Source organism: Solanum stenotomum, chromosome 2 (assembly GCF_019186545.1).
Source record: "Solanum stenotomum isolate F172 chromosome 2, ASM1918654v1, whole genome shotgun sequence".
NCBI classification, from domain to species: domain Eukaryota; kingdom Viridiplantae; phylum Streptophyta; class Magnoliopsida; order Solanales; family Solanaceae; genus Solanum; species Solanum stenotomum.
Genome location: NC_064283.1, coordinates 15,566,396 through 15,575,146, shown reverse-complemented (window position 1 = coordinate 15,575,146; position 8,751 = coordinate 15,566,396). Strand labels below are relative to the sequence as shown.

At 36.1% G+C, this 8,751-nt stretch overlaps 1 pseudogene across 1 annotated transcript in view; it reads right to left on the bottom strand.

Annotated features, from left to right (window-relative positions):
* Positions 1–1,356, bottom strand: part of LOC125856395 (cytochrome P450 71AU50-like) — a 3,530-nt pseudogene extending 2,174 nt beyond the window's left edge. The window contains exon 1 of the transcript XR_007445521.1: positions 381–1,356. The product of XR_007445521.1 is annotated as a cytochrome P450 71AU50-like (transcript). The remainder of the gene's footprint in view (positions 1–380) is intronic.
* Between the last annotated feature and the right edge of the window lie 7,395 nt (positions 1,357–8,751).

The following is an 8,751-nucleotide window of genomic DNA, read 5'->3' as shown; positions in this document are numbered from 1 at the left end:
GTGGAAACCATCGACTACACAGTCTTCCATGGACTCATGATAAAATAGTGGTGCTACAGGATGCAGCCTCAGGCCCTCTTTGACAACCATGTCTAAGTAGTTTAAATTCGCCAGGTCGGATTCTTCCACCATTCTATCGAGGCCTACCACTTGTTGCAACTCCTTTTGGAGTTTCTTCGTCACTTGGGGGTGCCTAAGAAGTTCGGTGAGTATCCATTCCGTTGATGATGCTGTAGTGTCCATTGCAGCTATAAGCATGTCCTGTATACAAAAGGAAACAGGGGAATCAATTTATATAAACCATTTCATTCTCAAGGCTTGTGGTATATATTGAGCTTATAAATACTAGTAATATATAAGAATGAGATGAAAGTACATACAAAGAGGATAGCTTTTATGTGACGACGATCAAACTGAAACTTTGCTTCTCCAGATTGCATTATGTCCATCATGGTGTCGACAAAGTCCTTGTTTTGCTTATGTTCATGAGGGTTAACGTGTTCATCAATAATCTTCTCAAGGAACTCATCAAACACCTTTGAAAGATCCTTGAGCTTGCGAGTGATACCCTGGAGATCAATAGCACCAAGGAAGGGGAAAAAATCACCAAGATTTGGTGTTGCTGATAAATGCACAACATCTTGAACAATAGCTTTGAATCCCCTTTTGTCCAAGTCCCCATCCATGTACTTCTTTCCAAACACTATTAAGCAAGTCAAGTTAGCATTCAAGGACGTAATATTTGCACTAAGATCAACAACTACACGATCACGAGCTTCCTTTTTAAGCAACTGAATAAGAAGTTCAACTTGTTGTTTTCTCATGGATTGAAATGAATGGATCTTTTGATTGCTCAAAAGGTGCACTGTGCACAATTTTCGTATGTTGCGCCAATACACATCATACTTTGCAAATACCAAATTCTTTTGGCCATAAGCTAAATGTTGAGATGCCTCATGATGAGGCCTATTAGCAAAGATGTGATCATATGTCTTGAGGACCTTCTCGGCTGCATCAACGGACGAGGCAACGATTGTAGGTACTAGCCCCAGTTGCACATACATAATAGGACCATGTTTCTTCGCTAGTTTTTGTAAATCTTTGTGTGGATTTTTGCCTAACAAATGAAGATGTCCTAAAATGGGAAGCCCTGTTGGACCTGGAGGATACCTTTGTCTCTTGTGAATGTTTAGCAGCTCATACAAGGCATATACAGATAGAGCAACCACTAGAATTGCCCATATCAAAGTCATTTAGTAAGAAGAGAAAAATCCAATCTTAGTTTAATCTCTTATGAGGAATGTGAAATATAACATCTCCTCTATATTAAACCAAACATGTAGAGATCGTTTGGTAAGCGGGATTTAGGTGTGTCTCTGGAATTTCGGGTATAGGCTAGGGGGTACTTATGCATTTTCCCTTGTAGATTATAACCTCATGACTATAATTTCAGGATAATTTAATCCACATACCCAACCACTCCTAAATATCTTAGCATGTACCCACAAACATGTCAATGTCAAAGTAGTCTTTAAAGTCCACGTTCACTTGCTTCATTCATTTCAATCAATTATATGGCTGCAATTCCGAAAGCTATTTGACCAGAATCATCTCCCATTGAACAATATATTATTATGGGTTGTCATATAGTGGCGGGATTGATTTTTCATTAATCAATTCGGGTTTGAGTCTTAGGTATGGATAAAATCTTATTGGAAGTGTCACCCCCAAATGGGCCCTGCAATGCGCGATTTGGATTTAGTCGAGAATTCATTATAGGCTCTGGACACCGAGTGAAATTATTTGAGGAAAAACTATCTAACTAGATATATGTTACTATCATATACGTTACTATCATATATACTAATTTTACCTCTATTTTTAAACAATTACATATATTACCACTTTTAATATTTTATACAATATATTAATAAAATACAATAAGATACACAAATCCCTTAAAACTAGGATTGATTACTTATCTTTATATTTAAACACCACAATTAAAGGTCCAATAATAATCAAGTATCTTTCTCTCTCATCAACCATCTCCCCAATACTCCAAATTAACCTCTCTTTTCTCTCTCCTAAATTTCTCTCCAAGCGTTGGCAACAATTCAATTCCAATGGTCATACAAGTAGAGAGGCCAACAAGACACAAGGCAAGAGCGGAGGAATTGGGAGTATATCACTGAAAAAGATAGTAGGACTTGACTTTGGGGTTAATCTTTGTATTAATCATTTCAATTATAATCAATCTATAAACACCAAAAACTTCAGCCATAACAACCGGCACACAATTGACTTCATCTCCAACTCTAGCGGCATCATACCTGTAACACCTCGGTCTTAGAAATAGCTAATTTTAGAAAGAACTAAATTAGAAATAGTGCCCAATTGGAGATTTGTGCAGGTTAGTGTAGACATACAAATTTTATTGGATTTAATTCATACAAAATTTGGATTAAATCCATGTTTATTGAGTTGAATGATTATTTGGGCTTTACAAATAAATAAGTCAATTTTTATTAAATTCAAGTTTAAGGTCCATTTCACCTTGAAGCCTAAACCCATGCCATGTGTCACAGTGACTAGGCATCCAAGACCAATAAGGTGACGCCACATGTCCAAATGAGGTGGTAGTCCTAGTCAAATGCAAGAACCAATCATAATCCGCCAAGTGTCAAAATGACATCTTTTGGCCAATCACAAGCAACCTTGTCCACTCCCTAGAATTATAAATAGGGGATGTACATGACATTCTAGGGGAAGAAGAAGACCCTTCAAAAAGCATTCTACAATTGGAGAAATTAAAGCTACAACACCAACTGCATAGCTCTTCGAAGGAGTGATCAAGGAAGTTCTTCCCGGAGATCGACTTGCAACGACGAAGTGCTTTCCAACGTTCCCGGAGATCAAATACATCTCAAGGAGGTCTACATCATCCTACATTTGAGAAATACGCTACTGAAGGCCCTCGAATCACGGAGAAGCTTAGGAGAAAAGAAAACTCTTCAAGAAGCATTCAACAATTGAAGAAAGCTACAATATCAACTACACAACTTTTCGAAGGAGTGATCAACATAGTTCTTCCCGGAGATCGACTTGAAACGACGAAGCACTTTCCAACGTTCCCGGAGATCAACAACATCTTAAGGAGGTCTACATCATTCAATAATTCGAGAAGTACGCTACTGAAATTCCTCGAATCTTAGAGAAGCTTGAGAGAGAAGAATCAAGAGAACAACAAAATTGTACTCACAATTATTCATCAATAAAAATAACATTTATTTTATTTATTTTGCTTGCAGTTAATTTTCAGCGATTACGAAAATTTGTTGCGAACAAATTTGGCACGCCCAGTGGGACCAATTCTGCTCTTCATCTCTTCCTCTTGTAAAAAAAACTACAAGTTCAACTTTGCAATGGCCTTCAAAAAGATCAATGATGTTTCATGCAAGGATTCTACTATTGCCACACTTGTTGATCTTAGTGATGCTGGTCCAGTCAGTCTACATAAGTTCAAGACTAGTGGTTCGGATAGATTTGAATACTTTACCTCTTTGGAGATGGCAAGAAAGATCAAGTCTCAAATAACACTCAAAACTGCAATCCTTGGGGCAACATCGCATCTAAGTTGTTTGATGAACTTTCTCACTGTGACTTCAGCTTTGGTGAATATAAGAATTCAACGGATTCTTCAATTTTAACAAAGGTTAACCCCTTGATGATTGACGCAACTGACATGGACGAGAAGTTCGCAATGATGGAGCAAACCATTGAAGCCTTGAATAAGTCTATTGATGACAAAAATCTCCAAATCACCCAACTTATGAGAAAGTTAGATCTCTACAACTTTGGAGAGTCACATCATATTCTAACAATACAAGAAAAAATTGATATTGATTCTCCCACCAAGCCAATTGACTCTCAAAGCGCAAAGCGATCTGCTTCAGTGGCTACTCTAACAGTTCAACAACTACAAGACATGATCACAAACACCATTAAAGCTCATTATGGTGGCCCACCACAAAGTTCCTTAGGATATTCAAAGCCATATTCTACGCGAATCGAGGGTCTATTGATGCCAATTAGATATCAACCACCAAAATTGCAACAATTTGATGAAAGGGGAAATCCAAGGCAACATATTGCCCATTTCGTCGAGACTTGTAGCAGTTTCAATACACATGGTGATCTTCTTGTCAAGTAGTTTGTTCGTTCTTTGATTGAAAACACCTTTGATTGGTATACAGACTTAGAGCCTGAACCAATTGATTGTTGGGAGCAATTGGAAAATCAATTTCTCAATCATATCTATAGTACCCATCGTACAATGAGCATGATGGAATTGACAAACACAAAACAAAGTAAGGATGAACCCGTAGTGGACTACATCAATCGTTGGCGAATGTTGAGCTTAGATTGCAAGGACCAACTTTCTGAAATCTCTGCAGTTGAAATTTGCATACAAGGAATGCATTGGGGCCTTGTATATATCCTTCAAGGAATTAAGCCTCGAACTTTTGAAGAACTAGCTACACGCGCTCATGACATGGAGTTGAGCATTGCAAGCTATTTGACTAGAATCATCTCCCATTGAACAATACATTCTTATGGGTTGTCATATAGTGGTAGGATTGATTTATCATTAATCAATTCGGGTTTGAGTCTTAGGTATGGATGAAATCTTACTGGGAGTGTCACCCTTAAATGGGCCGTGCAATACGCGATTTGGATTTAGTCGAGAATTCAATATAGGCTTTGGACACCGGGTGAATTATTTTTTAGGAAAAACTACCTAACTAGATATACGTTACTATCATATGTACTAATTTTACCTCTACTTTTAAACAATTACATTTATTACCACTTTTAATAGTATATTAATAAAATACAATAAGATACACAAATCCCTTAAAACTAGGATTGATTAATTATCTTTATATTTAAACACAACAATTAAAGGTCCAATAATAATCAAATATATTTCTCTCCCATCAACCATCTCCCCAATACTCCAAATTAACCTCTTTTTTCTCTCTCCTAAATTTCTCTCCAAGCGTTGGAAACAATTCAATTCCAATGGTCATACAAGTAGAGAGGCCAACAAGACAAAAGGCAATAGTGGAGGAAATGGGAGTATAACACAGAAAAAGATAGTAGGACTTGACTTTGGGATTAATCTTTGTATTAATCATTTCAATTATAATCAATCTATAAACACCAAAAACTTCAGCCGTAACAACCGGCACACAATTGACTTCATCTCCAACTCTAGCTTCATCATACCTATAACACCTCGGTCTTAGAAATAGCTAATTTTAAAAAGAACTAAATTAGAAATAGTGCCCAATTGGAGATTTGTGCACGTTAGTCTTCAATGGTGAGTTTTGGGTCAACTTCAAAGAACCATAACTTTAAACACAAGATGATTTAGGTGGCCCATGAGATATCAAATGAAAGATCTTTGATTCCTCTTTCCAACGTCACCGAGTTTTCTAAATTCCAAGTTCGAATGAGGGAGATATGTCTGTTTGAACTCAACCTGTCTGATTAAGGAAATTCATCCGAATTTAAGGAGGGATATTTTGGTATTTTCCTTACCCCACTAAGTTCACACGTTTTGTTTACCCAAATAGGGGTCTAAACTGATTAAGATTAGTTTTCACAATTCCTAAACACGCTTAGGGTTTTAGAGAGAAGTTCAAGAGGAGAAAAAGGAGAAGTTCAAGCGTTCATTCAAGATTCATGTGATCTTCGAGGAATTTCGTCAAGGATTTGATCCTTACGAGGTATGTAAGTTTTCATAGTTATGGATTAGTTCACCCTCACGCCAATCATGAGTTTTCCATTCGAATTCATTCATAAGATTTCGTATATTGAGTTTCTTGTTGAGTTCTCTTGAAAGTTTCGTTCTTCAATCTCTATTATTGGAGTTTGATGAGTTCTTGAGGCAAGGGTTTGAGTTTGAGAGTTTTTCTTGAGGAGATTTGAGTAAGTTTTCATCTACTTATATTGGGCATACGAATCTAAGAGAGCTAGCAAGAAATCAATCGATTCTAGGTGAATTAGGGTAAAAAATCGAGAAGAAAAATTCATTAGATTAATCTGGGGGAGGGGTGGCGCGACGTGCCACTGATGCACCAGGGAGGCTAGCACGCCACGCCTGCAGTGCGCCAGAAATAGGCTGCAGTCGAGGTGGGGTTAGCGCCCTTCGCCAGGAATGCGCCAGGGTCGCCTGCCCCCATTTATTTTCCATCGTTCGTTCCGTCTAAGTTCTTTTAAAATGTATCTTCGCTCTCTTCCTAATTATAACTATTCAAACTACATCTAATCATTAAGAAATCCGTATATCCAAATCATTCTTGAATTCACATTTTCAAATTCAAGATAGAGTTAAGAGTAAAGTTCGAGGGAGTTCTTTTGTGTCATTTTGAGAAGTCTTTTGCAAACTTTTAAAATTTTGTTTTAAGACTTGAGCACTTGAGTATGAAGATAAGGAGAATTGAGTTTCATTTTTCAAAAATGAATATATGGAAACTAAGTAATCCCAAGAGTAAATGCTTCACATTTAAAATGAGAGGAAACTTTGATTTCCAAATGAGTTAATGGGGAGTTTTTGAGTATAATCTCTTTTAAGAGAATCTTTTGAGTAATAATCTCAAAGTTTGAGGATGAGGAAATATTTTTAAACATATGAGCATGAATTATATGATTGGGAGTAGTATTGAGCACCGATATGGGGACGAGTTCAGACAACTCCAAGTCCTCATAAATCATGTATGCCAATATGGGTAAAGGGTCATACTTTTTAGATAATTCCTTATTGTTTGTAAGCATAGCTTAGTAGATCCACTTAGTTGAGGATGTCTTATACTCCGGCAAGGTATAAGATAGTTCTGGCAACATCGGCAAGACGTTGTATCATGACATAGCTCATAATGATGGTTGTCGATTAGAGAATCTCCCAAATAAGAGTAAAAGAGTTATTATTGTATTTTTAAATATATTGAGTTATTAACTACTGGTTTAAAAGCTTTTTTTATAATTCATCTTTACTGTTGCTTTTATATTGAACTAAGTTGAGTATTTCTGAGTTTGAGTATCTTTGAGTATCCTTGAGTTGAGTTGAGATGAGGTGAGTATGTTCTTCCTTTTTATCAGTTCAAGCTTATGTTTGTGCTTTAGAGTTCCCCTTGTATGCTCGTACATTCTATGTACTGACTCCATTGTCCTGCATCTTTCATGATGTAGATACAGGTAACCAGGGTCATCAACATGCGCTCCGTTGATACCACTTGCAGTTCCAAAGTTGCTTTGGTGAACCTCCTTGCTTCAGAGGATTCCACATTTACTTTCAGTTATATTAGGATGTCGTGGGTCTTGTCCCGACTTCCATCATAACTGTTAGAGGCTTCATAGATAGACATTAGTGTTTTTAGGAGTCATTTCATTTCCATTGTTAAATGTTTAAGATGTACTTGAGTTGCCTCTTTTCGCCAGTTGAATGTTTTCTTTAAAATATTATGAGTTATCTATTTTGAGACTTTTGAGAAAGCTTTACTTTTAAGTTCATATAATGCTGACTAAGTCTTTCGCTGAGTATTGAGTCAGGCTAAGGGTTCGCTTGGAGACCATCAATGGTTCTTGAGTGTCAGTTATGTCCAGGGTGTAGGCTCGGGCCGTGACAATACCCATTGACATCGTCCTGACCCCACTCTTCGTTGTACCATAAGCAGTCCCCATACAAGAGAAGATTGAGGTGGCTGCATCATCGAGGAAGCCAAAGAAGGGAGTCGTTTCATCACCTCTAAAAGTAGATATTTTTTTGGTTAATATCAAATACATAGAAAAACAGTTCATATATACAAAATCATGAACAAATCAGATACATAATCATTAAGTACATTATTGTACATATTAGATACAAATAAAAAACTATATCAAATTCATAGAACAACATTTCAAATACACAAAATGAGCATATTAGATACATCTAATTATTATGTATATATGAGATACATAGAAGACACATCAGATACATAAAAAAAATAGTTTAGATACACAGAATGAACATATCAGATATAAAAAAAAATCTACTTTTTAGGAGCTGTAGATATTCCAAAGTTGTTATACGCATGATTTCCTCCTTAATTTATGCTTTTCAGTTACATTCCTTATTTAGATACACTTAATTATATAAATATGATTAACATGTGTCCGAGATACAAACACACCAGATACATGTGTATGTATCCAAGTGTGAGTTATGGTAGGATTGGTAATATTGCAAACTCATGAGAAGGAAGGTAATTAGCNTTATATTGTTTGGACACCGAGAATTCAATGTGGGCTTAGACAACCCCTTTAAAGAATCACTCACCCCTAAAAAGAAAGACGTATTTTCACTAAATTATCCTTAATCAAATAGTATCAATTTTAATATGGATTTTTGGTTATGTAAGAATTGTAATAAAATAAGAAGATAATTAGTAATATTATAAAATAAAAAATGTAGAGAGCAAGAGAGAGCTGCCTCATTGCTAGTTGTCTCATTATAAATCTTGTCAAAAAAATAAAATCTCAGGGAAAAATACCATGTATATTGTACACCCTCATTAAAACATCATTTGATTCTTGTAGATGTTGTCTTCCAATCTTACCTACCATCTTTCCAAAGCAATTGATATTGGCAATACTATCTTTGTTATTATAGGATATGTCTTTTAGATATTAAGTCCATAAGCT